Source organism: Pinus tabuliformis, chromosome 6, assembly GCF_031772625.1.
Source record: "Pinus tabuliformis cultivar Carrire ecotype Pingquan chromosome 6, CPIR1, whole genome shotgun sequence".
Lineage (NCBI taxonomy): Eukaryota > Viridiplantae > Streptophyta > Pinopsida > Pinales > Pinaceae > Pinus > Pinus tabuliformis.
Window position 1 is genome coordinate 2055136021 of NC_142292.1, and position 25702 is coordinate 2055161722.

The window sequence follows — 25702 nt, forward strand, 5'->3', positions numbered from 1 at the left end:
TCATTTTCTTTTTTACTAGAAACTGCAAGGGCCTTACCAGATGGAGCCTTTGCGGTTTGTGTACTTGAGGTGCCAATCACGCCATCACCAGCATGAGAGTCCCTGTTTGATTTAGGAGGAGGAGGAACGAAAAATTATGGTCTAGGGGAATCAGGAATTTTGTCATAGAGCGTGCCAGACAGAGTATAGATCAAGTCTAGATATTGTGCACGAGAAATGACTTTCTCTTCAGTGACGACTCCTCCCTTGGCGACATCTTCTGTAATAAAAGGTAACAATGACTTAATAAACCATTCAACTAGAAGATGATCAGGAACATATGTCTTTACCATTCAATGACGACGTCGCCACTCATGACTATGATCAGATATGTGAGTGGTGGTTGTCTGTTTAAAATTGGTAAGGAGCTTCATTCCTATTTTGTACCTTATGGGTAACTAAAAATGGGTTAAAAAGGTGGTGGCAAGGGTGCTAAAGTTATCGAATGAAGCTCTAGGCAATTCGATGTACCATTTCGCTGCCAGACCAGTTATCGTTCGCTAAAAAAGGTGAAGCCTAATCGAATCATCATTGAGGGTGTTGGATGAACACCACAAATGAAAGGTCATTACATGATTCGATGGATCTTCACCCGGATTTCCATTGAATTTAGGAATATCTGACGGAAGCTTATGAGGAATCGCTGGCCACCAAGGGGTGTAAGCAATTGCATCATTCTTTAATCAGTTCAAATTTGGTAATTCTAGAGTTGCTACAGAGGGCAACTGTTGATTCAGGTTTGGCGTAGCATACCCAGGATAAGATGGGATGGCCTGAGCAGTGGGTCTTTGCATACCAACATAATGTATCTGATGCTGATAACTTTGATAAGGTTGATGGGCAAGACCATTATAGTATGGTTTTTTATGACCGTTTGGAAAATACAGTTGCCCGTTACGTGCAAAGCTTTGTTTCTTAGGTCCTCAGTAAGCTTGTTGGAATTGTGGTTGTTGATATTGTACCAGCCATGGTTGTTGGACAATTTGTTGTTGTCCAATATCGGATGTTTGACCAAGATGAAGGGTGATAGTACCCATTTGAACCCGAGTCGTTCCAATTAAGGAGTCACTAATCTGAAGTTGTGAGTGAGTCACGAAGACAAGAGGTTGTTGTATTATTACCTAAAAGACTTGAGGTTGACATACAATAGGCAGCGCTTGTACTTGTGACATAGTCACAATAGCAGGTGTAGTGCGAATGTTTGACACAGGTTGAATTGGTTGCATTGAATATACAACGCTTGGTTGTTGAGGCAGTATTGGTACCCAACCATTGGATGCAATTTCAGTTTGACCCGAATTTTGTTGTGAACTCTCATATGGTTGTTCTCATGGAGGGAACAATGAAAAGGCATACAACTCCCCATATGGTGGCTGTTAACACCCAGGTTGTTCCCTATGACTCCCAAGGGAATACGGTCGGGGTAACCACTAACCAGTCTTTGGATTTCAGCTTCTAGCCAAGCTGTAATCAGAGAGGGTTCTCTCTTTAAAGTTTAGCTCTGTTTTGGTAGTATTTTAGGCTAGCTATGATGTTCAGGTTTTGTTTTTGAAATGTGTTTGGTGATGATTCCAGTTAATATATGTATAGGTATGTACTAGCATGTCTTAGTCCATTGGGCATGGAGTCAGAGGTCCTTTAGTTTGTCTGATGCTGTGTAATACCTTAGTGATGCTGCAGAGCCAGGTTTTTGTCTGAGGAAACAACGTTCATAATAGTTATTAAGTGAGTGTATTCAGTTTATGTAAGGCAATTAAGAATCTCACAGAAAACTGCTGAAGAAAGGATAGTGGGAATGTCAAACTAGAAGCAATGAAGAATTTCCAGTTAACATTAACACATATAGAATTAATTAGACACATGAGCAGTTAAGAATTCATGTATATCGTTAATCCTGAAGATAAACATTCACAGTAGTAAAAATTGAGCACAAGGTGTAATGAAACAAATCCTGTACTATTCTTTTTCTTTACTGCTAGCTTAGAACAACATAAGTGTGGTTTGATAAACATAAGAAAACAAGAAACAGAGATTTGAGAAAAACTTGTTATTTCATCAGACAGCACATGAATTCTGCATCAGCACATCAAGCATCATCCATACATCAAATACTTCAGGAAATCTCTGAGCTGGTCCAGCCCTCTGTATTAGGTAAAACTGAAAGTATACAATAGATTCTCCTTGGAGTTAAAATCACCCACACCTTATGCATTACTAAGCGGAGTATTTATACAAAATTTACATGTAAAAAATATCAAGAAGAGGAGTAAATGGCTAATAAATGTTTATGCCAACTCCTGGAGCTTGGTAGTTGAGGAAGTAAAAGCTGTAATAACTTTTTATTGCTTTAGCTGTCAAAAATAGTCAGAAATTGATGACTTGGTGGGTATCGAAGTCGGCTGAGGCTAAGCTGTCCAAATATGTGCATTTGCTTATCTCTTAGGCTAGCTGTCATTTGTATTTATGCTGAGTCACCCTTTGAGCTGCCTTTATTTCTGACTTTGTCATGCTGTTTGTTTTGTAGTGACCTGGAGCTGGCAGTGGCCGAACAACTGAGGCTACCGTGGCAAAATCTGAAGCATCGCTTGCCACCAATCCTCCTTAGGCATTTGATGTCTCCGAATTTTAATTAGGGTCTCATCTGCCTCTGTATACCTATAAAAGTTAGGAGGAGTTTCAAACAGATGATTTACCTCATTTTCAATGAAGAACAGGCCTTCAAGTTTTTCATACAAGCTCTGTCCTGTGGGGGGCCCTGTTTGCTCAGATGTACTGCCAGATGCAATAATTTGATTTTCAATAGTGGTTGCCATTCTGTTGGCAAATTGATCTCGAGAGATCAGTCTTCCTGCACCACTTAGGAGGCTGGGCAGTCCCTTTGATTGCAGCACTGCCATCTTGACTTTATATTCCTCCACCTTAGCTTGTATCTCATAGCACTTCCCCTCCACAGTTTGTACATAGTTCCTGAGAGTTAGTACCTTTTTAGCAGTGAGGACAGCCTCGGTTCTATTGTCAATGCCTATTGCTGCCAGTTCCTCCTTTTCTTGCCTGTTCAGGAAGTCTATCATCCTGTTGGCCTGTTTTGGCTTGTCTCCCAGTGTTGTCTTGGCCTTATGGATTTCTGCTTGTGCTTGGCCCATTAAGTCCATCTGTTCATGTATTGTTTTGATTGACCTCCATTGTTGATTGATGGAATGGCCAATTTTTTCCCATAGAATCCTCTTTATGTCGGCCATGGCAGTCTCTAGATTCAGTTCCTTCTCTAAGGCCTTGATCTTGTCTTTTAGGGCCTTTATTTCTCTGCCCTGCTCCGCTACAGTCACCTTTGACTTGTCATATTTGGCATCCAGTTCTGCCAATTTTTCCTTGGCCTTCTTTATTTCATTGGCCTGGAGCTCCATTTCCTTGATGGCCTTAGTCAATTCTTCTACACTTGTGCTGGCCTATGGAGCTGTTGTTGTTCCTCGTGCTTCTGTTGTGGGGGACACTACTGCCCCTGAAGTTGTTGCTATTGTTGAAGTAGTTGGAGGAGCTTGGGAAGTGGATTCTCCCTGTTTATCTTGTAATGCTCCTTCCAGCTCTTTCTCCAAATCCCCGATCCTCTGGTCTTGCTGCATTAGGAGGTCTAATTGTTCATCAACCTATTTTTGCTTTTGAAGTTCTGCGGTTTGAGGGTGCTCTGTGGGCTGTAGCTTCAACCTCTTCTTTAATGCATTCAGGTCATCATCTTTCTTCTTCATAAGGGCCTTCACACCCTTTGGATCACTAGGATCATGCCCTAGATCAATGATGATGTCCTCAAGATACTTTATTCTATTGTCTTTGGCCAAGGAGGACATTCTTTTAAAATCCAACTGTGTGTTGGTGTTTTTCAAGGATTCTTTTAGCTCATGGGCCATGGTTGCCCTCTCCACCAAGGTTGCATAAACCATTTCTCCAGTCTGCTTGTGGAGTTCGATCTGGTCCATGGGATGGATGTCTTTGGCCATGACCTCTACCCTTGTCTTCACAAAATCTGCAGCTAACTTAGGTTGCGGTATTGTAGGCTTGAAGTGACTGAGGATTATCTTTTCCTCTTTAATGTCATACACTGACATTAGCCTTTCTTGCTGGGCTGGTGTTGCATCTATAAATTGCTTGTAAACCTCAGCCCTCAGCAGATCATTCTGAGCTTTGATTTGTTTGAAAGAAGCCTTAGTTCTCTTGGGCTTCTTGCTCTGCTGGGAGGAGGAAGACACCTCCAAACCAAGTTGCGATCCTTGCTCCTGCTGAAAGGAGCTTGTCCCTGTGTGTTGGCTGCCCTCCCTGTTTTTCCTTGAGCTGTCAAGGAATTCTTCAGTGATGTCTTATATTTCTGGGGAGTCTAGCCTTTGCCTTTTGGCTCCTGGTTGTTGGGAGGATCCACTAATTGGAGTGGACTCTTCTCTATCTCTTTTCATACCCCTTTCTTCATGTGCTGGGGTCTGCAAACTAGGAGCAATCAATGGCTCAGTCTGTGGAGGTGGAGTTTGCATTACTGGAGCTGCTGGTAGCTCTGTTTGTTGAGGAGTAGTCTGCTCTTGCTGCTGTTCTGTTTGCTGCCCTTGTTAGGGCTCTTGATGCTGCGCATTTGCAGGGGTCGGCTTTTCTTTCACTGTTTCCTCCTCTGCCCCCATTATGCCTTTGCCTTTGTCTGCAGCTGGTGCTGCTGTGGAGGGTGCTTGTGTTACTGGTGCAGTCCTTGAGGCCGAGGTCCCTTCTCCTGTTGAATAAGGCCGCTTGAAAGGTACCTGCTGCATAGAGTCTAGGTCAATGGTTTTTTCAAGCTCTTTCATATTCTTTAGCATTATCTCTTCTTCAGTTAGTTTTTCAACTAGAGTACCCTGCATCCATTCTTGCTGGTTGGCATATTTCTCAATGTGTGGGTATTGGCAATGCCCATAACCTAGAAGCCTGTATTTGTTTCTCCTGGCAGTAATGAAGCCCTAAGGGTCATAAGGGACCCACCAGAAACTGTATGATAGTTTATATTTGTCCTTGAGGATGAGGTCAGCATCTTCCCATCCTTCCTTTTTGTTCATGATGAAGGGGCCCAGCTGGTGTTTGAACTTGAGGTGGGCCTTCTTTCTGGAGCTCTGGAAATGGGTGAGGTCAGACTGAATCAACTGCCTATAATATTCCAAGGCAAATATCCTCATGGGCACATACTTTGGGAGTTTGTAAGGACAGAGCTCACAGCCATAGACTCTGATGACTGTGTGATCCTCATATAGGTACCAATCACCTATTTTACATTTTTTGGAAAGCTGCAGAGCCTTCTGTATCTCAGTTGACATCCTGGGAGGAGGGGTGTTGTTGGGAAAAGTATCCAATACGGAATGACCCTATCCCACTCTAAGGGTGATATACCTCAGCAACAACTGAATGCAAAGCTATTCAAGATTACTTCTTTATGAGATGAGAGAGGGAAGAGAGGGATGATCTACTAACCGTTATCTTGCACTTAATAGTCGATCCAGTCTTCACTCCTTGCTGCTTGCTCCTAGCTCCTTGCTCTTTCACCGGCCCAGCTACACAAAGATCCTGTAAAAGCACAAGAAAAGGAAACTACAAGAAGCATACATCCATAATCGATTCAAGGATTAGCATAAATCAAATATACAAGCATCTATTCACCGTAAAGACAAATTCATATTGAAGAACCTCAAATACTTTATTAATAGAAGAAGCAAAGTTCTGAGAGAGTTACAACCATAATAGGCCCAATCCAGCAACACCTCCCAGCAGAAAGAAATCTCCTCTTCACCTCCTTCAAGCAATCACCCAAGAGTTCTATACACAAACCAACAGCACTTCCTTACTTGCACAAAATTCCAGCCCCCCTAGACCTCATGAGAGAGCTCTATATATAGGGTTTTGGAGAAAGGATGAGTCATCTTGAGACTGACATGAAGCTGACTAGTGTCCTCTCCCACTTTAGTTAATCTTCAGTTCTTGAGTCCACTTGGAGATTCTTGCTTCCACTTGGAGATCAAGACCCTCTTACTCATCACAAGGCGAATTCCTTGACCCAAGTGTCAGTTTGGAAGCTTCCTGGGCAGTTGACACCTTGCAGAATGACTGTGCCACTTGGCCAATCTCGCCCAGCACAGGTAGCCTTCATTAGTTTTGACATTCAGCGCAGGTACAGAGTGGAGCAGTTGACATTCAGCGCAGATGCTCAGTGGAGCAGTTGACATGATCCAGAAACAACTTGTTTTTGAGTGTTTTTAGGTGGACAACTGATTTTCAGTGCTGTGGTTTGCTGACCTTGTTCCTCTAGGGGTAAGAACAACATGTTTAGGGACTTTGGATCCCTCAGATTATTGACATTTCATGCTTCATGCTATTAGGCACAAAAATGTCTATAACAGTTGCCCCCTAAAGTATGAGGTCGTTTATCAGGTGAAATGCTTTATCAGGAGGATCCGAAGTTCATTCAATTGCTGAGAGTTGCCCTATAATAAAATACAATACAATACATTATTTTTCATTCTGCTTTCATGATCTAGCTGAGGCGGGAATTCCTATGCTCAGCTTTATAAATTCATTTTGGTACATAGAATAGACGATCGTCTGATGGTAGACTGATAATTCTCTGCTGAAATTATCATCCTTTGAGTAGGATGATCATCTGCTGCAATGATGTACATATCAAATGTCTTTATATTTCCTGAATATATATCGCAGCCCGGATGGATGAAACTAGATCCGGGGTCTTCAAACTCGTTTGATCTTCACTCTAAGTACAAGTCAATCCATGTGAGAATTGCGCTGAAGTCGAACATGGAAAGACATCGCTTGATTACTGGTCAATAATGTAAACCGTTAACAAGCGCGAGAGGGATCACCAATAATGAAAATGACCCTCAAGGTACTGCAGTACAATTCACGTGGTGTGAATAAAGGACTTGGCGTCGAACACCATGCAAAATCTTCCGGTCGAAGGTCATTGAGGTATACCTGTCGCTGGAAGTGAGAAACTTGCCATTGAGGCATGCAAGCTTCAAAGTACTGGGGGTTTTGTTCCTAGATCAACTTCTTGGATAATGAGCTAAAGTCGACAAGAAGCGATCCGTCAAAGGAGGGCCTTAATGAATCCCACATCAGTGACACGGAACGGAGCTAATGATTTTAGTGGAGGTGAAAACAATCTGTGAAATATGATTCAGGGTGGTGATCATGGGTGGATGAAGGATAATGTATGGCAGTGGATGGGACATGGTTGACTCTTTCTGAACACATCTCTTGAACATATAACGACACTAATGTGATGGATCGGTAGCATTACCCCAAATGTGGATGGTTTGGCGAGGACCATGGTGATGAGACCGGTGAATGAAACAACCCAACCCGATGTGATACGGAGGACAAAGTGTCATGTTCAAGAGCGACTTGCTACCATTAAAGCTTTGAGGTTCTCCCAATTTTTCCCCAGTCATTTCTGACCAGTACCTCTTTATTTTTGTCAAGCTTGAGGAGGATAACATATGCTTGTTCTATAACCTGCCCTTCGGGCAAGCCCATCGCTATGTTTTAACGAGCCTAGCGATAGGGAAACTCGTTCTCGTCTAAAGACAAGTTTGTCGCTATTCAATCATTTTAACGAGTCTAGCGACAAAGACAACTCGGTCCTTTTCATTTTTAGAGAGTCTGAAAAGGTACAGAAAGTTAACTCCAAAATTCCTTTTTCGTCATCTAATCCCTTAAGTACGAAAAAGTATAAAACAATATAGAAGGGATGAGTTTTCGATTACTTTAACGAGCCGAATAAAACAAGCGCGCGACCTTTTTGTGCAATAATCCCTCAGGTCCAAAAAGATTAAAATCTAGAGGAGGGATAGCTCTTCCGGTCACTTTAACGAGATGGAAGGCCAAAACTCGGCAAACTTTTCATATTTTACGAGTCAGGAGAAAAGAGCTCAAAGAAGACTCATCTTTTGAGGAACGAGTGATAAACAGGGATAGCAGCAGATTCCAGGTACAGGTTGGAATTTTCCAATCACGGCAGTGTCACAAGGATGGCTAAGTGAAATCACTCTTCGCAGCTGTTCCTCAAAATGGGTAAACAATCATATGGAGGTGAACGATTGGCCAAATGAAATGGAGGTGGCAGGTGCAAAACACGACCAAGGCTTTTATGGCTAAAATTTTTTTACGATCACAATGGTTATTTACCGGTACTGGGTTCATTTTTTAAAGAGCTTGAATGCGCCAAAACACTGCTCAAAAGCTTATGTTTATTTTTTAACGAGCATGAACTATGACGCTAAAACTGCTCGGATCTCGCTTTTCTATTTTTTAACGAGCATAAATTCCACGGTAAAACTGCTTGATTATATGGTCACATTTTGATTTTTTTACCATTACTAGCTTTTCTCTTTTCAAATATAGTACTGCTTTTTCAATTGCTGCAACAAACTTTGTTAGGAATGAATAATATTTGCATGAAAATGAGACTATAACCCTAATATTTCACTTTAAACTGTGTAAAAAGCTATTAAAATGTGTTTTTACCTCTCATTTACCATTTCATTTGCATTTGGTTTGTTGGAGCTCTGGAGGTGCCTCTCCCCCCTTGATTTTCACCAGCTAATTCCGGGAGATTCTGCGGACGATTTTCGGCACCGTCTGGACTAGGTAGGAGCTAAACCCTAGCTCTTTCTTTTCATGGTTTCCTTTTCCTGTTTTTTGCCTGTTTTCCGGTCTTTCTGAGCCCCTGGGGTTCTGCCAGGGCGCCCTAGGATCAGCGCAGGTTTCCATTTCGAAACCTGCGCTGAAGGTCAAGCGGCCTTAAGGCAGCCTGACCCTCAGCGCAAGTGGGAGACTTCCTGCCTGCGCTGGGCTCAAAAATACTGAGTTTTAAGGTTATTTTTGATGAATTTTTCGCCAGTTTTTCATCAAATCAGGAATTCACTCTTTCTCTTGTTTGCTTTGCAGGGAACTTTGAACAAAATGTCCCTTACATGGCGAGAACGAGAACATGAAGAGGAGGACATGATTTCCCTCCATGACCTGGTCACGGTGAACGTGCTACGGAACTGTGGCCTGCTGAAGTTCTTCCGTATCTCTAGCATGAGAGCACAGATTTCTTTACTGCAGTATATGCTTGATGCTTGGGATCCTGTTAACCAAGTGTTCCAGATTAGGGGGAAGACCATCCCTTTGACCATAGAGTACATGTACTTCTTGACTGGACTGTCAAGACGAGGTGCCCCCATTTCCTTATCAGGTACGACCCGGGGGACTGATTCCACCAGAGATTATGTACGCCAGTATTGTAGGGAAGGTTCTCAGCCGAGCAGAGACGACAAGATTGTTATCTGTGAGATTACTGATCGGGCTCTCAGGTCCATTCTGTTCACTATTGGTAGGATGGCCGGCAGCGCAGCTTTACACATCGCCAACAGGTCCTATACGCAGCACGCCCTGGAGTTTCTCCAACTGAAAGTATTCAACTGGTGTGATGCAGTACTTGTTCAGATGAAAAGTCAATTGACCAAGGTAAAGGACGGGAAGCTGAAGAACTTTGGATTTGGTTCTATTCTGACTGCCTTTGCCTTGGAGAAAATCCCACTGATGCAGCCTCAGTACATCATACTTGACTTACCTTCTCCGACCGAGCCACGCATGCAGAGGTGGGTTGACCACATGTCTAGGCACGCAGGTCAACCTCAGATTACTTTTACTGAGGCCTTCTTTAGGTGGTTCGAGCACCAGGAGATGGAGTTTTCTGAGTATCCATATGTAGGTATGGATTTCCGAGGTGATCCGGATTTGGTATTACCGGATGGCGAGCAGTGGGGTGCCATTGGTAAACTCTTTTGACCATATTACTATTTATTGTTCTTGTTCATAATGTTGTTGTGCTTTATTCTATCAAGACTTTTAATTGTACTCTTGGGTGCATGCAGATATTGGTCCTGTTCGTCCAGCAGTTCGTCCGAGATCGCCAGCTGCTGCCCCGGCAGGGGAGCGTGCTAGGAGAGTTGTTATTCGCGATCTCAACGACACTGAGACCCTTACAGCTGTGCAGGAGCAGGTTGAGAGCCTTACTCGTGGCCTTCCGGATGTACAGATTGACGAGTTACCTTTATAGATGCAGCGACATACTATTGGTGTGCCTAGATGATGGACTCGTCTCTTGCGCATGATTGCACAGGCCGTGATGTACTATCATGAGCACCACTAGGCTAGGGTGCCCCCTAGCATCTTTTTGAGTTTTTAGGTCATATGACCAATTTTGTCTTGGTTACAGAACATTATGTATGAACTTATATAAACAACTTATATATTTTGATTTTCGGGTTTTATTCTGGTTGATTTACGTGATCCATATGTACAATTTTTGATGATGTGTCCTTTTTATAAATGTTGCAAATGTCTATCTAACACATAGTTTGCTAATGAGTCAGTTAATGTGTTTAAGTTTCTTGAAATATGTTGATATTGAATTGAATCAAATCGTCTTTCCAAGATCTTAACCCTTAGGAACATGCGATAAATAGCTGGATTGCGAATAGAATATATACCATTGAGTTGTAGTATTACGAGCTGTGAGTCTAGCCTGACAATTAGTCGGCGTATGCCACGTGTGATGGCATCAGAGAGTAGTTCTATCAACGCGCTATACTCACTGATGTTATTCGTTGATTGCCCAATACATACACCTCTGAAACTTACTAACTTGCCGCTTGGATCAAAAATGGCCCAGGCCGCGGAGGACAAGTTCCGCGAACTACGACTCGCTCCGTCGGCATACCCAACACATGTCTCCATAAGGTTTGACATCTGCAACAAACGAAAAAGGCGGATCACTTGACCAGAACAAACACTTTAGCGAAACAAAAAATTCAACAAAAGCATACAGGTTACTATTTAAGCATAGTAACGCTTGAGGTACAACCCGTTGCGGGGCTGCGCCAGTGGAATTCCATCGTAATCCATTAACTCGTAGGCTCCTTTTGCTAACACCCTTTTAACAATATAGGGGCCCATCCATAAGGACTTGAACTTTCCTGCTCCCAATTTATCGGATTCTTGGTCATAGAGCAAGACCAAATCACCTTCTGAGAAGACACGGGGTTTCACATTTTTGTCAAACTGAGCCTTGACTCGTTTCTTATGAGCTTTGTTAGCCAAAGCGGCATCACGACAGGTTTCATCCAACTGGATTAATTCCAAGAAACGAGCCTCTTCTTCTGAAGTTCCGGGGAGAAGATCGATTGCGAGTTTAAGTGATGAAATTTCGCACTGAATTGGCAAGACTGCTTCCAGGCCATACACCAGTTGAAAAGGTGTGAACCAGGTTGCGTTCTTTACTGACGTTCGGTATGCCCACAAGACTGAGTACAGGATTAGGTGCCACCTTCTTTTATGAACCCCAATCATCCTTTGCAACATACGCTTCAGGACCTTGTTGATTGCCTCAACTTGTCCGTTGGCTTGCGGATAATATGGGGTAGAGCTGTCGTGAGATAGCCCTAGCTTGGCAGCTAATTCGACCATCATGTGATTGCGAAAATGCGACCCATGATCTGTAACTATAGCCTGCGGTACGCCGAACCTGGCGACTACATGATTGAAAAAGAAAAGGGCAGCTGTTTCACCAGTGTTATCCAATGTAGGCATCGCCTCGACCCATTTGGTAAAATAGTCAACAGCGACTATAATATACCCATGCCCCCCGGTCGAGGTGGGGTTACATTGCATGAAATCGATGCCCCACTTGGCGAAGGGCCCAACAGCAACAACTGGCTGTAAAGGTGCGGGCGGTCGTCTGGTTTTACTATCAAAGATTTGACAAGCATGGCAACTTCTGACTGCGGTTATGCAATCTTTGAACATGTTTGGCCAGAAGTATCCTGCTCGCAAGATTCTTTGTGCTATTGCATATCCAGATTGATGCCCCCCATACGCGCCTGAATGACAATCATTCAGGGCTTTTTCGGCCTCCTCATGGGTAAGGCACCTCCTCAGAACCATATCGACACCACGATGGTAAAGTGTATCACCGACGATCATGTAGTCTTTTGCTTGGTATCGTATACGTTTTTGTTCGGAGCGAGAGGTATTAGACCTGAATTTTTGGGTTTGGAGATAAATTATGATGTCTCCATACCACTCATCACTTGCAGATATCAGAAACAAACTTTCGTCCACGATTGATTCTTCCGATCTTTCATCATTGGATGATGATGGGAGATCGCACAATAATTCTGCGAAAACTAGAGCTTTCTTTGATTTGGATTTTACAAATTCCAGATCAAACTCTTGAAGGATCGCTATCCATTTTGAATATTTGCCCCCCAGCAACTGTCGCGACAGTATATAAGTCATGGGGTTGCAATCTGACAGGATGGTAGTTTTCCGAAAGAGGACATAATGTCGAAACCTTTTAATCGCTTGAACAGCTGCAAGCGCTAGTTTTTCAACATAAGAATATTTACTTTCTGTATCGTTTAAGTTTTTACTTAAATAATAGATAGGATGTTCAATTCCACCGACTTCTTCTACTAAAACCATCGCAATGGTTGTATCCGCTGCAGCTAGATACAGGTTAAAATCTCTTTGATAGTCCGGGGCGTACATTAATGATGCTTTTACTAGACAATCTTTCAGAGCATCAAAAGAAGCTTGCGCCACTTGGTCCCAGACAAAAGGTACATCCTTTTTCAATAGACGAGTATAACCTTTAGCAAGTTCTGCGTAATTTGGAATGAACCTCCTCAGAAAGTTTGCTTTCCCTTGGAGTTTCTGAATCTGAAGCAAATTTGAAGGTGGAGGCAAATTAATGATTGCCTGAACCTTACAGGGGTCGAGACGAATCCCATATTTAGAGACTACAAAGCCAAGTAAACGACCAGAACCGACGCAAAACACACACTTGTGCGGATTGAGTCTTATCTTGTAGTGTCGGCAACGTAGAAATATCGCTCTTAAATGCTGCGGATGATCAGTCCGCTTTCGCGAATGAGCCGGAAGATCGTCGAGATAAGGTTGAACAATGTTCTTGATGTCATGGAAGGCATAATTCATCCCCCTCTGAAACGTCGCTCCTGCGTTCTTTAAACCAAAGGGTAATTTTCGATAAGCGAATGTGCCCCACTGACAAATAAATGCAGTCTTTGACTGGTCCTGTGGGTGGATATTTATTTGATTATACTCGAAAAATCCATCCATAAACGAAAAGATTTCACATTCGGCGCATTCATCAATTATCTGGTCGATGAAGGGTGTAGGGTAGTTGTCCTTCGGACAAGCTTGGTTTACATCCCTATAATCAACACACACTCTAATCGTCCCTTGTTTTTTCATAACAGGGACAATATTCGATACCCAATCGGTTAGAGGAACCGGGTAGATGAATCCAGCATGGAGGAGTTTTTCAACTTCCGCCTTAATGGCAGCGGCTTTCTTCGGGTGCACCTGTCGAAGCCGTTGTCTTACTGGTTTGACATCAGGATACATTTTAATTTCATGTTCAACGATACTCGAGTCAATGCCTGGCATTTCATCATATGACCAAGCAAAGACATCTCTAAATTCACGAAAAAGAGCGTTATATATTTCCAGTTCTGAAGGGGAACAATCTTTGCCGACATAAATATTCTCTACAACATCTGTTTTGGTTGAGATATTTATGGCTATAGTCTCTTCAATATTGGATAGGTTTCGCTCGGAATCCACCGTATTTACAGTATTCGTTAGGAATTCAAATACTGAAGGGTGATAAAGGTCACTTTGAGTATCTTCTTCATATTCCGGAAGAAGGGAACGATGGTGGTGATCATTCCATGGTGCCCCCTCAATCATCATTGATTGTAAGATTCTTTCGTCAGTCCCATGTACTTTCGACCAAGGATCTAATGGGGTTCCATATTCTCTAGACCTGTCTACCCAAACGCTTGACGAGCGTTGATTTGGGCTCGCCTCCCATGCTTGAAACAATGATTGCTACAATATTTCTAATGGGCTTGGGGGCAAAACCATTGATTGATCCATGTTGACCTTCGTGGAAGATATCATGTTGCAGGTTGCTACAAACGATACATTTCCTATATAAATAGGAGGTGGTAGCGCGAAAGTTCCCATCAATGTGGGGTCTTTCAATAATCCTACTCCGATATCTTGAATTGAATGGTTGCTCTCATGGATCATGGGAATGCTTCCTGTAACTTGTGAACCATTAGGGAGGAAATTCTGTTGGTCGACGATCATAATCCCTCCTTCAAATGGGAATGTGATCTTCCTAAAATAAGTCGACACGACAGCTGCCATGGCATAAATCCAAGGTCTACCCAGTAGGATGTTATAGTCAAGATTTCCATCAATGACTTCTACATCAATTTCTACTTTTTTTCCTCCCAATTCAACTTTCAAGTTATTAAGGATACCGTAAGGGGTATAAGTCCTTCCGTCGAAGGCTTTTAATGTCATCGATGATCGAGACAAGGTTGGAGATCCTAAAGTTTTCCAGCAGCTCATCGACATAATACATGTCGATGCCCCCTCATCAATAATTGTTCTGTGAACAGTTTTGTTGAGGGCTTTCACTTGAATAAGGAAAGCTAGTTGAGCCGGTAACTGAGGATCATATCCCTTGTGATCAAAGGATACTAGATTGGAATCCTTAGGGTCAACCCCACCAATTGCCGATAACAATGCCTGCCTTTGGGTTGGACAATTTTGTAGCACTTCAAGAGTCGACATAGCGGATGGCGATTGGGCCAAATCTTCCACTATGTTATAATACTGCGCCGCTCTGGTGCGAGGATTAAATGTCGACTTGTGTACTACACCCTTTGGCGGTTTTATTGTTAATTCAGGTATGGTGGGCATTACAACTTCTGTCGAAGTTGTTGTCGAACTACTTGGTTGATCTTTACCTTTTTCGTTCGACACCTGAGGATTCCCATAATCTTTGTTCCTTGTCGAAATCAAAGCATCATTCTGCTGTTTCGAAACCGACAACATAAGGACTTGCGACGGGGAAGCATTTCCACTATCAACCAGATTTTGACCTGGGTTGGGAAATGGATCAGTTAACACCGCTGACGTTTGGGAACTTTTAAAGAACCTCTTTAACTCAGCTTTGAATGGGCAATTCTGTGTGTTATGATCCTTATCATCACATATTAGACATGGATAATTTTGTTTCCTTTTGCCAGGAGGGTTTGAAGAAGTTTTTCCAGGGGATGACTCACCCTGTTTCTTCTTCTTCCCTTTGTTTTGTTTCTTCTTGCTTCCTGGTTGATTGGTTTCTTTGCCCTTATCTTCTGATACGACATTTACTTCCGAAGCAAGAATTTCTTCTTTTGCATTTTGATCCGAATTCTTACGGGCTTTCTTTGATGAAGCCTTTATCGATTTCGTGTTTGTTGTGCCAATCACGCCATCACCGGCATGAGAGTCACTATTTGATTTAGGAGGGGGAGGAATTGAAAATTCTGGTCTAGGGGCGTCAGGTATTTTGTCATAGAGTGTGCTGGACTGAGTATACACTAAGTCCAAATATTGTGCATGAGCAATCACTTGCTCCTCTGTTACGACTCCCCCCTTGGCCACATCTTCCGTAATAGCCAGAAGTAACGACTTTATAAACCATTCAGCTAATAGCTGATCGGGAACATATGTTTTCACCATCCTACGACGACGATGCCACTCATGTATATGATCAGATATATGGGTAGCAGTTGTCTGTTTGAAGTTGGTTAATATTTCTGTTCCCGTTTCATACCTTATCGGTAATTGAAAATGGGTTAAGAAAGTCGTGGCTAGGGAACTAAAGTTGTCGAAAGAGGCTCTTGGCAATTCAATATACCATTTAGCCGCTGGACCTGTCAATGTCCTCTGAAAAAGGCGAAGTCTTATCGAATTGTTGTTAAGGGTGTTCGACGAACACCACAGATGAAAAGTCATCACGTGATTCGATGGGTCTTCACCTGGATTTCCATTGAATTTAGGAATGTCAGATGGAAGTTTATGAGGAATCGCTGGCCACCAAGGGGCATAAGCAATCAGATCGTTGGTTAAACGGTGTAAATCAGGTAACTCTAAAGTTGCCACGAATGGTAACTGTTGATTCAGGTTAGGCGAAGTGTAACCAGGGTACGATGGAATCACTTGAGCAGTGGGCCTTTGCATACCAGCATAATGTAATTGATGTTGGTATGATTGATACGGTTGGTGGACTTGACCATTGTAAAGTGGTTGGTTTTGACCGTTTTGGATATACGGTTGTCCACTATTCGCAAAGATCTGCTGCTCAGAACCTTGGTACACTTGCTGGAACTGTGGTTGTTGGTATTGTACAAGCCATGGTTGTGACGCCATGTTCTGTTGCGCCATGCTAACCATTGGACCAAGGTGTGGGGTAATTGTACCCGTTTGTACTTGTGTCGCCCCACTAGTTGGCGATTGTGGTTGTGACCCATGGTCAAGCGACTGTTGCATTACAACCTGAGGTTGACATGTAACAGGTATCGCTTGAACTTGCGACACGGTTACAATAGCCGGGGTGGTTGGGATGTTCGTCACAGGTACACACTGTTGCATAGAATATACAATCCTTGGTTGTTGAGGTAGCATAGGTACCCAACTACTTGATGCAATTCTAGTATAACCCGAATACTGTTGAGAACTGCCATATGGATATCCTCCCGGAGGAGGTAATGAAAGGGCGTACTGCGCCCCATATGGTAGCAATCCGGAACTCAGAGGGATTGTTAGTCCTTGAGGACTAGATGGCCCAAATTGACCTCCATGAGGATCAATCTGTCGAGTTTCAACATAAGAATTACCGGGTATTACTCCGGATGAACAAACTGGAACAGACCATACTATCGACATAGTCCCTTGGTGGACTCCTTCTAGCTGTTGAGAGCTAGTTGGGACAGCTGGTATGCCGGCAAACATCGTTGGAGTGACGACAGGGGCTTCTGCTGTCGCTGTGTCATTTGACACAGTCCTAGATGATGACGGTTGTTCAGACATTTTAAGTCTATCCAATAGATTTCCTAGTGATTCTACAGGGACTTCCACTTGTGATGGATTAACCTCTGATGAAGGAAAGAGAGTGACCCCTACTCCAAAATGAGTTGGAGTACTTGCTTGCGGATCCTCTGCAATTTCTTCTATCGCAATCAAACCCGGTGGAAGAGGAAGACCGTCAGGTCCGTAAAATATTTCTGGTGCCGAAGAAGTGGTTGTTTCGACAGCGACAGTTGTTTGGGGAACAAAACTTTCTGGACCGGTTACAGATGGAACTGGTTCAGTTACACAAGTATTTGCCCCCAGAGCAGGATCAGTATTACTGTCCTTCTGTGGCTGTTGAACTTCTTCTATAGAGGCACGGTTTCCAGAAATGTTAGGAGTAACCGGAACCTCAGATGTAGTAGGAACACTTGTTCTAACTTTCAAAGGAGATTTTGAACCGGTTAAACAAGTTCGCTTCGCCCGTACTGTTCTCGATTCCGGGGACAAAGACGGTTGACTCGCAAGCCTCTGCGAACGATGGGTTTTCAATTGACTTTCTTCCACGATTGCGGATTACTCGATCAACTAAAATATTAAAAGGGGAAATTTGTGTTTCCGAATTGAATGAATTTTATTAGACGCTTTTAGACACAACTTGCTTTTTCACTTTTTAAGAGTCGAGAAAAAGCTAAAGATGACTCTAGTCTCCTTCGATGTTTTAACGAGCCTGAAGTGACAAATGCTCAGTTAGACTTTTTCAGTTATAGAGTTTGAAAAAGGCCAAAAGAAACTGCTCTGGAGATCTAGGCAGAGGGTGTGCCAAACCTTTCGCAAAACTACAGAATACGTTTTACGGTACGAGTGGTCGATCTTCGTGAATGCTGTGTTCACTGCATTGCGATCAGTAGGGCGACCGACACGGTTTCCTATTGGATAAAGGCTTTATTCCTATAGGGGTCTCCCAATATATACGCGACGGTACGTGGGAGCACAAGTCCGTATTAGTGCCACCGAATCTCAGGAGGAATCACCCACCTTCGTCGAGATCGACAGTCACTACGTTTAACGACGCCGGAACACGTCTCTAGCTTAGACCTCTAGATGTTTGTGTTATGTTTCAAAGCGTTGTTAGGTTCATTCAATATATTTTAAGTTGATCTTTTTAAAGTTTTCCTTTCAAGGTTCACCACGAGATGTATTGATACAAATTCCTAAATGCAGTCTAAGATGAGAAGCAAGTTTTTTCAATCTTTTCGACTTATGAAAATCTTAACTACTGAGGGAAAAGAGAGATAAAATCTTTTCACACAGATCAAAGAGCACTCGCTAATGAACTTTTTCCCTAAATCAACATACAAACTTATATGCAAAATGCAAAGATGCAGGTATTTCTTTTCTCTTTCTTAATGTTGGTGAAATGCAAAAAGAAAGTTGTTGTATAATTTTGAATTCAATTTCAAGTGAAAGCAAACAAGTTTGTCCAAAATCAAAAGACACCTTAAGATTTACTTGTTTCGACACTAGAAATATATAAATTCAAACCAAATGACGAACGCAAAAGCTCAATCAACTATGAACAACAAACAAACTAACTCTTAAGATCAAAACAACACTTTATCACAGGTCTAGATCTAAGAGGCCACAACAAGACTAGTTCACTTTCGTTATGGGAAACTGTAAATGTACAAGAAATACACAAAGAACAAACATAGTTTCTTTATACAACCGAGGCGGAATAGTGACAAGGAAAGTTGGTTTCAGATAGGCTTACTGACTGGTAACAAACAACAAAAACAAGAGTGAAAACAAGGCAAGACACAGCAGGAAACCCCAGCAGCACAAGGCAGGACTGGTCCAATGCAGGTGGAACACTGCCTGTTTGACCTTCAACGCAGGTAGCCCCTTCGGGAACTGCACTGAAATGCAGACAGCCTTTGTACAGCCTGCACTGAAGAACGAGACTTTCGTCTCTCTTGGTTTCCGGGTCACAGATTGCTAAAAAATTCACAGTTTTTGCTCAAATCAGAAGCTATCAGTCAAGGACACACTAAGGGATGATAAGGAGGATGAAAAGCTATCACTAAGAGCTTATTAGAGTCCTTGTGGATCAGCTCTTAAAATTATAAACTTGACGAGAAACTGAGCTAGAGTAGCTGCCCTCTACTTTGTATTCGAAAGATTCGAACACGGTTCGATTCGGTACTCCCTTTGTTTATAAAATGAATAGCAAAAACACAAGTAACCAACAAGATACGATCCCCAGCGGAGTCGCCAATTTGTTGTTGGGAAAAGTATCCAATACGGAATGACCCTATCCCACTCTAAGGGTGATAGTACCTCAGCAACAACTGAATGCAAAGCTATTCAAGATTACTTCTTTATGAGATGAGAGAGGGAAGAGAGGGATGATCTACTAACGGTTATCTTGCGCTTAATAGTCGATCCAGTCTTCACTCCTTGCTGCTTGCTCCTAGCTCCTTGCTCTTTCACCAGCCCAGCTACACAAAGATCTTGTAAAAGCACAAGAAAAGGAAACTACAAGAAGCATACATCCATAATCTATTCAAGGATTAGCATAAATCAAATATACAAGCATCTATTCACCGTAAAGACACATGCATATAGAAGAACCTCAAATACTTTATTAATAGAAGAAGCAAAGTTCTGAGAGAGTTACAACCATAATAGGCCCAATCCAGCAACACCTCCCAGCAGAAAGAAATCTCCTCTTCACCTCCTTCAAGCAATCACCGAAGAGTTCTATACACAAACCAACAGCACTTCCTTACTTGCACAGAATTCCAGCCCCCCTAGACCTCATGAGAGAGCTCTATATATAGGGTTTTGGAGAAAGGATGAGTCATCTTGAGACTGGCATGAAGCTGACTAGTGTCCTCTCCCACTTTAGTTAATCTTCAGTTCTTGAGTCCACTTGGAGATTCTTGCTTCCACTTGGAGATCAAGACCTTCTTACTCATCACAAGGCGAATTCCTTGACCCAAGTGTCAGTTTGGAAGCTTCCTGGGCAGTTGACACCTTGAAGAATGACTGTGCCACTTGGCCAATCTCGCCCAGCGCAGGTAGCCTTCATTAGTTTTGACATTCAGCGCAGGTACAGAGTGGAGCAGTTGACATTCAGCGCAGATGCTCAGTGGAGTAGTTGACATGATCCAGAAACAGCTTGTTTTTGAGTGTTTTCAGGTGGAGAACTGATTTTCAGTGTTGTGGTTTGCTGACCTTGTTCCTCTAGGGGTAAGAACAACATGTTTAGGGACTTTGGATCCCTCAGATTATTGACATTTCATGCTTCATGCTGTTAGGCACAAAAATGTCTATAACAAGGGGACCTCATCAATAGGCAAGAGACTGGATATACAAATTGGTCAACAAACTCACAATAGGAATAGGGTGAGTTTGTGACTTTGTGGTAGACAGAGGTCCAGAAGATAACAGACCTTCTTTCCCCTCTATAGTCCAGCTTTTTGATATAGCATGGAAAAGCATCAGACTGATAGTACATAAAGAGGTGATAGATATAGGCTGAGTATTTGAAGACCCCCTGCCTATCCACTGCACCCAACTGATCGTGGATTTTGTTAGCAATGAACTTGGCAAAGTTATATTTGCGGGCAGGGGGTTGGCCAGGGCTGTAAACAGCTAGTAATACTACCATTGTCTCATCCACATGTTCACTGGTTCTGTATCCCAGCACATAAGCTATCATGTCCAGGAGTAATCCGCCTACTTCAGTGAAGTAGACATCTAAATAAGGAGGTGGCCCTGCAGGCTGGCACTCAGGTCTCATGAATGTCCTGGTAACCTTTTGAATCTCCTCACTGGTCATCTTGGCACCAGTGTCCAGTAGATAGTTCATGGAGAATGGGATTAGGAGCTATGTCTGATCAAAATGTAGCATTTTGTTGATAGACTCAGGATTGATGTAGAAGAGGATCCTCCCAGATGGGGTGCTGATGTCTCTGTGTTGTACATCATAGTTTTCACCACATAGGCGAATGATTTCAGGAAACACATTTACAGAGGGGAGACAATAGTATGGCAGGTTAGACTCCCATATGCCATATGTATCATGACCATTCAGGTAGTCCTCTCTCAACTGCCTGAAGGTCTGCAGAAAGTCCCTGCTTACCACACAGTCTTCAATAAGGTAGTCCTTGTCAGCAAGAGGCAAGGACTGCAGGTCTTTATTGGGTGGATTTAATGGTGCAACACTGAGAGCTGTGGGTGCAGGGGCAGCCATGGTATGATTTGATGCTGAAGTAAGATGAGTGCAATGGTTTGCAAAGGTACTAAGAGATTGAATGACAAATCAATTGTACACGAAGTCTGAAGTTTTTTTTTTTTTTGCAATGGGAAAGCAGACTTGCTTCTGCAGTTTTTTGTAAATTCACAGAGGTGTGAATTGCTTAGAGGTAAATTGCAGAGGGTATGAGGTTTTCTTTAGTAGAAACTGCAGCTGGTCTACACCCAGCAAAAGGGAACAATGCTGGGCACCATGGGGAAGAATTTACAATTTTGGTCTGCGTTTTAACTGTTTTCTGTGTTGAATTATGGTTCTGGGGTGATGTAGGTCATCTTAGCTCACCTTTAGGTATTAGACAGAGCTTGTATGGAGTGTTGACAGGTGCTTTAATGGTGAATTTTACAGAGAAATGGTATGCATGGGCCAAACGGAAGGATTACGGTGAATACCTGGTAAAACGCTTGAAAAGCCTTCGGGTTGAACTGTGGAGGCACGAGGTAGCTGAATTGATAAGCTCGGGCGGCACAAATTCGAATTTTGCAGTTTCAGGAACAATCTGGCGCGGAAGCAGCAGCAAGAGCTAAGAGAATTTTCGCTCGAAAATGACACAAAACAGTTATTTCGGGCGTTAATAACGGCAATTTTGGCAAAAATGGCTTATTGGCGCTTTTCCGCCAATGACGTCAGCATGACGTCACGGCGGGCCCGGGTACAGAGGTGACATGGACGGTGAGGTGGCGGCTAGAGTGGCAGACGCGGTGGGCCACGGGCGCGGGGGCGGGAGATGCTCTGACGTCATGATGACGTGCAGGTGACGTAGGAGGGAAGGTGGTAACGGGGATGGTGGTAAGCGGTCTCCCCGCACCACCTTTGGGCAAAGGCGGTATCGGGGAGGGGGGCTCCGAACAACCCCGCCGCCTGCCACGCGTCCCTTGTACGGGGCGGAAAACCACCATTCCCCGGACGTTAAAGGGAGGCAGGTCGGGGCGCGAAAATGACCGCCCACCGTTAGATCTGGGCGGCAGAGATCGGACGGCTGGCGGGCGATGCCGACGGTCGTGCAGCTTCCGGGTTGGGTCCCGCCCATTAAAATATTCCATTTAATTTTTATATGCGCGGAACCTTAGGAAAAAGGGTTTTAGTGGGTCTTTAGGGATCTTTGGATTTTTTCAAGGGCTTTTATTAGGAAAAGGAGGTTAGGAGTGGGTCTAGTAGGGGGAAAGAGGGTTTTATATGGCATTTTGAGCAGCGGGAAGGTGAGGGCTTAGGAGGAGGTTATCATTCCAACCAGAGGTTGAAGCAATCCCTTCATAGGGCTGACCATAGCCCCTGTTGGACTAAAGTTCCCCAAGACTTATTTATTCAGTTATAATGCTACAAGGGGAGGATATTTATATAATGTTGGGATTTATACACCATGGTGTTATAATAGTAGGGAAAGGGTGACATAGGGGATTTAAATAATAAAAGTAAAGGTTAATATGGATGAACAGGTGAATGAGGGGTGAAATCACTGAGTTTATTTGAAAACCACTTAGCTTTAATAGTAGATCAAAATGAAAAGATTTTTACACAGGAAATGTGGCTTTTAAAGGCATAAGAATTAGCATAAACCTCAAATTTCTCCATGAATCTTTGCTGATTAAGGGATTTTAGCAAATGAATGCAAAGGGGGAAAGTGGGAAGTTAGACATGCTTCTTTGCTTTGCTGCAACCTGGTAGAGAATAAGACCTTCTTAATCCATTGATTTTGCTTTGTGAAAATAGGTTAGCACACCTTCAATTGTAAGGAATGACACTTCTGCAACCCCATCTACCTACCCATCTATTTGCCTAGCATTTTTTGTTTCTTCTTGGAGGGTGCACTTAGACTTGCAGACCCTTATTTGCCTTTTCTTTTCTCTGGCTTTTTCCTTTTGATTTTCTATCTAATGCTGCCCTTATTTCTTCCAAGGTCCCAGATTAAGCAGTTGGGAGCCTTACTTCTCTACCTAAGCTACTTGCCTGCCAAGATTAAATAGTTTGGACAGACTTCTTTCTCTATTCTACAACTGAAAATTTAAAACATGGCATGATCCAGATTAGGCTGTTGGACCATCCATCAAAATTGAGTCTATATCAAGCTATATGCACAGCTTGTTTTCTCTTGGAAATATGGGATCTTTGCATCATCAAAGCAGAGCATATTTGGAACTTTCCTTGCCAATCATGAAATATGAAACCTATTGGTATAGGTAGCTAACAGTGGCTCCACATGGGGATGGTTTTTCATTAGAAAGACCAAGAACAGCAGGTCAGAATGCCTTGGCCTTTGCCAGCTTTTTACCAAACTTGAAGTATTCTTCTTTGAAATGCCAAAATTGTTCTCTTCGCACCTTGTTGGATCTCTAAACCTATCTGCCTTTCGTTGACAGTTAATAAAACTTGAGAGGCTGCATTTTTACATTTTAACAGAAAGTAATATATACACCTGAATATGTACAAGGGAAACTCAGGCTGCACTTATGGGTAGTGGTCAAAATAGTGCTTCAGCATCCTGCCATTCACAGGACCTTCATCCAAATCAGTTTCATTAAGACTTTTAAGGAAATAGGTATTGTTTCCTTGCACTGCTTGGACAGCAAATGGTCCTCTCCAAAGGGAATCAAATTTTCCATGTTTTCCCTTATCCTCTCTTCTTGAGTCCCACTTGAGGACTTTGTCTCCAATGTTAAAGTCTTCTGCCTTAGTTCTTCTGTCAAAAGCTTTCTTTAGCTTTTCTTGTAAAACTTGAAATCTGATGTACACTTGATCTCTAGTTTGCTGCAAACATATTATTTGATTTATCCTTCTCTGCATATCGTTTGGTTCAGCTTGACTTTCTTGAAGAAGTTTCAGGACAGGAATCCCTAATGATGAAGGGAATTTAGCTTCTAATCCATAGAATAACTCATATGGGCTGGTCCCAATTGATCTCTTGGTTGTTAGTCTATCTGCCCATAAGGCATTCACAAGCTTCTTATGCCAATTCTTTTTGTTCTCTTCTAGCACTTTCTTTATAATGTTTACCAGGCTTTTATTTGATGATTCAGCAAGGTCGTTTCCTTGGGGATATTATGCAATAGAATGGCCCAAGGTAATGTGAAATTTGTGGCAGAAATTCACCATCTTCTTGGATCAGAAAGTAGCAGCATTGTCTGTTATTATTTTGTCAGGGCAGCCAAATCTAGCCAATATGTTATTCTCCAAAAACTGAATGATTATTGAATCATTTTCTTGTCTGCATGGAGCAGCTTCAATCCACTTAGTGAAATAGTCTCTAGCTGTTAGAATCCATCTGTGCTGGCTTGAGGACAAGGGATGAATTTCCCCAATGAAATCCAAGCCCCATTGTTGAAAAGGTCTCTCTATTGCAATAGGCCTTAAGGGAAGTGGCAGTAACTGTCTCTTTCCCTCAAACACTTGACATTTGTGACATGAGGTTGTGAATTTCTTGACATCAGAGAACATGGTGGGCCAGTAGTAACCAGCCCTTAGTATTTTATCCACAGTGGACTTCCAGTACAAGTGTCCACCACAGTCACCTGCATGAAATTCTTTTATGATATTGTTAGTTTCATTCTCAATTAAGCAGTTTAACAATATCCCTTCATGGTTTTTCCAAAGTAAATTTCCATCCATAACACAGAATTTAGAAGCTTTCATTTTTAAGAACCTACATTTAGTTCTGGACAATCCTGGGGGAGCACACAGGTTTTGTAATACATAACATATATCAGAGTACCAAGGGGATTGTTCGAAGGCTACATTGATCTTTGGAGTCGCCAGCTCCGGTTCACTGTCCAGCTGGTTGATGTCTAAGGCTTGGAAGTTTGCCTCTGTCATTAGTTTGGCCAAACCTTGCCCTTTTATCAGTTTTGTAGGTTTTATTTCGATGTCAAATTCTAAAATATTTGCAATCCATTTTCCCCTTCTGCCCTCTAAGTTCTCTTGGGCGAGAATGTCTTTAACAATAGGACTTGGCACATAAGCTATAACATGGGAATAAAGGATATAAATCCTAAAGTCCTTAATGGCTTTGACCAAGGCATAAGCTTGTTTTTCCATGATTTGGTATTTCAGAGGTGCATCTCTAAGAGCTCTGCTAAAGAAAGCAATGGGCTTTTCATTTCCCTGGTCATCCTTCTGTAATAAAACAGCAACAATAGTATGTTGGGAGGCAAAGGAAAAAATGATGAATTTTTTTTCAAATTGAGGATTTGTTAGGACCGGAGTCTGAGTAAGGGCCAATTTTATACCTTCAAAGGCTTGATTTGCTTCAACCGTCCATTTCACTTTTGAATCCTTTTTTAGCATGTTATTCAGTAATCTGCTCAATTCAGCCAGATTTGGGATAAATCTCCTTAGGAAGTTGATTTTACCCAA